The sequence below is a fragment of the Oratosquilla oratoria genome, chromosome 30 (genome assembly GCF_046742065.1).
Source record: "Oratosquilla oratoria isolate Oo_2021 chromosome 30, ASM4674206v1, whole genome shotgun sequence".
Lineage (NCBI taxonomy): Eukaryota > Metazoa > Arthropoda > Malacostraca > Stomatopoda > Squillidae > Oratosquilla > Oratosquilla oratoria.
In genome coordinates this window covers 5,721,260-5,726,259 of record NC_134806.1, presented here as the reverse complement: position 1 = coordinate 5,726,259, position 5,000 = coordinate 5,721,260, and positions in this window count along the sequence as shown.

The window sequence follows — 5,000 nt, the reverse complement described above, 5'->3', positions numbered from 1 at the left end:
CTTCTTTTTCTTCTTCTCCTTTTTCTTCTTCTTCTTCTTCTTCTTCTTCTTCTTCTTCTTTTCTTCTTCGTGAACGGAGTTGACCCTACTAGCCACGCCCCCCCCAAAAAAAAAGAAAAAAAATCAGGACGTTTCAGCAACTCAAAGCACGGTATCAAACAAAAGCCTCCCGAAACCTTTCTCATGACACGTGAGACTGTGACAGCCTCTGCCACGCTACTCCTGCAAACTATCCAATTATATATCAGGAAGAAATGTGCATGCGTCATATAACGACCAATCATCGCACGCCAGAAACTTTAAGAACGGAACACCACAGTGCTCATTAGTTTAATCTGTACATGCACAATATACCCACACCCGACACCTCAGGAATACGAATCTCTTCTTACGCAGACGACATAACAATTACATGCACACACTGTAACGCAAAGCTGCTGCAATACTACAACTATACCTCCATACCTCGACACACACAATACATGGTTCACTACAAAACCGACTCAAAGTAACCCAAACCAAATGTACAGTCCCATTTCTCACCATTTGGACCGAGGATCACAAACACATACCACACCTCTTTATCAACAATACTCATACGCTACACACACATACACCCAAGATTCTTGGCATAACATACGATACATCATGTCATTCGAACAACACGTCACAAACATAAGGACTAAATGCGAACTTAGACTTACCGCGCTTAAATCAATTACAGGAGCAACATTTGAACAGAACAAAAAGCTAATACTACAGTATACAATGCATACGCTCAGTGACGAATTATGCGAGCCCCACATGGGCCCCTAATCTTACAAACACACACCACAACACCCTTCAGGCCATACAAAACAAAGACCTAAATACAATTACAGTCTGCACAAATACAACACCTACAGACCACTTACATCATGGAACGAAAAACCTCAAAATCAAGGATCGCCTTGATGCGACAGGCACACAAACAATTGCCGCAGCCTCCACAAACACAGCATATCCACTACACTACACAGCACACCCACTACACTACACAGCACACCCACTACACTACACAGCACAACCACTACACTAGACAGCACACACACTACACTACACAACACACTCACTACACTACACAGAAGAACACACACTACACTACTCAGCACATCACTACACTACACAGCAGAACACTCCGTTCCAGCAGTGGCGTTCCTCGGGGAAAGGGGACTGCTCGGCCAGGCAGCCTAGGGAACGACAACGACAACAACAACAACAACAACAACAACAACAACAACAACAACAACAACAACAACAACAACAACAACAACAACAACAACAACAACAACAACAACAACAACTTCTCTATTTCATCCCTGAATCTTCCTCCAGGGATTTTTATGCTTCGCTCCCCTACACCACGGGAAGACAAGTATGTCTTTGTTACGCCCAATCCTTGTCTTTCCTCCACTTTTTTTTTATCTCCTGTTCCCTCCTTTCCTCTTCCTCTTTTCTCTCCTTCCCTCTCCTTTTTTCTCCACTACTTTCATTTTCTCTCCTTTCCTCTCTTTTTCTCTCCTTTCCTCTCTTTTCCTCCCTTTTCCACTTTCTCTCTATCTATCAATCTATCTATCTATCTATCTATCTATCCTTTTCTCTCTCTCTGTTTTACTGTATATATACATATATATATATATATATATATATATATATATATATATATATATATATATATATCTCTATATGTGTGTGTGTGTGTGTGTGTGTGTGTGTGTGTGTGTGTGTGTGTGTGTGTGTGTGTGTGTGTGTGTCTATGTATATACCCTCTGTCCCCCTCCCCTCCCCTCCCTCCCCCTCTCCCCCTCCCCTTCCCCCTCTCCTCCCCCTTCCCCCCTCCCTTTTGTCCATTTTGATTTTTTTCTTGTCACCCGTACACACAAATGCACTTGCGAGAACGGACGACAAGGGAGGCCGGGGGCGGTTCGAGTTATGAAGGCCGCGGGGACCCGGGAAACGTAAATCAAGTCTAATGTTGTTGATGGACAGCGGTGAAAGTTCAGACATGAACTGCATCACCAGAGTGAACAATGTTCTTTTGAACAAATGGAGAAGGCGAGTGCCTGCTTTAAAGAACAAATGAACGTTTCAATGTTCCCTGAACGCCTGGTGGGGACTTTTGAGTTAAGTAAATACCCCAGAACGATTCCCAGTATCTAATGGTTACTTAGAAATAGATACATATTCATAGGATGTTTTATAAGTAATATAAAACATAAAGAGAAAGAAAAGAATAAAAGAGAAATTATAAGGTGAAAACGATACAATCAAAAGTAATTCAACAAACGTCTAAGATTTACTGTGATGTTTTATATTGTCACAGACCAGAGAAGAAAAAAGAAATGCACTGTCATCTTATAACTCAAAAAATCTCATCTCTAAATGGAACAAAATTCTTTGTTAATTATTTGTTTACTTGGTCATAGAAAGGAAGAAGATTAAAATTGAAAATAAGAGAAAAAATTTAATGAAGATGCAGTCACCAAAAGACAAAGTCTAAACGACTTAAGGCTGGATAGGTTCTACGGAAATTAATTGTAACTAGTTCTCAACAGTGACTGTTCTTATCTGCCACAAATCGCATAAAAGGGCAACGGTGACGGCTTCGGCCGCAGCCACTCAGCGCCTACTGCCGTAGACTCCTTCACTTGTACTCTTAAAAAAATGTAAAAGCGATTTTTTTTTAATAAATTTTCTTAAAGACAAGATCATCAAAAGATAGTCTAGATTTGATAGATTTTGGTGAAACTAACTCTAATTCTACCCATTTCTACCTCTTGAAATGAAGAAAATATATATAAATGTAAAAATGATCACCTAAATAATCACAGATTATGTGTCACTGTTGATTTGGAGGTTTTGTGAACAAAAAAGGTGATAAGAAATTTGCTCACAAGAGTATAGGAAACTAATATTGGGAGATTTTTTTCAGCGTCCAAAGAGAGGAAAAAGTTGATTAAAGGCAAGAAGGTGAGCCCAAGGCCCGATTTTTCGCGAAAGAGGCTCTTTCGCGAAGTTTCAAGAACACCATTGGATCCTCAAGGTTATTAAGAGCTTTCGACTTCCGTGTAGCGCCATCTCTTACTCAAAAACTGAAATAAAAATAAATAAATAAATAGATAGATAAAATTCTGATATTGGACCCAAATAGATCTTTCAGTTCATTTCATTATTTCAGTAAGTCATTGTACAGTTTCGAAACCTCAGTGTACCACATGATGATGATGATGATGATAATGATGATGATGATGATGATGATGATGAAGATGATGATGATGATGATGATGATGATGATGATGATGATGGTTTAAGGTCACAAACTCCCCCTTATCGGAAGGCTAGGACGGTGCCCCTCACGGAGGACTTTGTAGCGTGGAATTTAATCAACCATACCCTTGGTTCAACCTCGCCGGTGGCAGGATTCAAACCGCTATCCCCTCGACCTTCGCCGCAAGTAACAACGCCCGCACATAGTCGACAGATAACCCCACAAAGGACATTCTCCTACTTAAGTATCAGTCCTACTTCAGGAACTTGATTCAAAATACGTTCCGTGATTGATGGAAGGGGGATAGGGGAGGGGAAGGGGGGTGGGGGACTGAAGCCCTGATTTGAAAAGAAGAATAAAAAAAATAGGCTTCCATGGCCACGCGTCTTTTGATTAGCGGGGACGCGGTCTCTTTGATCATGGCGACGGCTACGACGCCGGCGGAGGAGGCGGAGGAGGAGGAGGAGGAGGAGGAGGAGGAGGAGGAAGAGGAGGAGGAGGAGGAGGAGTACCTCCACATTGATCACTGATGTCTCCCGTGCTCGCCTCTCACTCCGACTTCGTATTTTAAATACTTCATTGAAAACCATACGGATCAGGCTAATGTAGCATTCTTGTATGATTGGAAAGACTCCGGAAGATCCTTGGAAAGTTCCCGGTAGACCCCGAAAGGCCCTACGAAAGGCCCCCCAGAAGGCTCCCGGAAGACTCTCCCGTAAGGCCCCGGAAAGCAACCGAAGGGCACTCTCTAGGCCCCCTCTAGGCCCCCGAAAGACTTCGGTGAGGCCCCTGGAAGGCCTTCGAGGAGGTCCCAAGAAAGCTCCCAGAAGTTCCCCGGAAGTACCCCAGAAGGCTCTCAAAAAGTCCTTAGCCCCGAAAGACCTCGGAAGACCCCGAAAGACCCCCAGAAGTCCCACGAAAGGCATCCAGAAAGCTCCTAGAAGATCACTAGAAGCCCCTGAAAACTATTTCGATTGGATATTAGATTAGATGTGTGTGTGTGTGTGTGTGTGTGTGTGTGTGTGTGTGTGTGTGTGTGTGTGTGTGTGTGTGTGTGTGTGTGTGTGTGTGTGTGTGTGTGTGTGTGTGCGCGCGTGTGTGTGTGTGTGAATGTTACAAAACATTCCCGTTTAGGATTTTCTTTGCAACCTAATCAGGGTGAGTCTAGTATGGGCACAATGAAAGAACAACATAGCCTAAAATATAATATCTTAACAAGTTATCTGGGAAGGGAGAGGCGAGGCGACGGAAAGATACGGGGATCTCTCCTGAGAGTAGTTTTTGGTAAGAGTGGCCCATGGACTATGGACTACCTAGGACAAACCACCCGGTCGCGTGGGATCAGTAGTCGTAGGATGGGATGAGATGTCTGTATGAAAATGAAAAAATAGTTGTGTATAAAAGAGGGCTTCTGCCACCGGGCGATTTTTAAGGGATATTTATTTCGTGGGGTCGTAGCTTAGGAAGGGTGGGCAGGAGACTTGGAGTTCTGAATCTGAATCTGAATCTCTAGGAAAGACCACCTCGCTTGTGCGGGATCGGTTTTTGTGGGAGGGTAGAAATGTCTGTAAGAAAATGAAAAGATAGTAGCGTATAAAAGAGGGCTATTGCCACCGGGCGAATTGCGAGCGATTAGGGGTTTATTGGTGGTCGTGGCTTGGGAGAAATGGACCGGGAACTTGGAGGGCAGCGC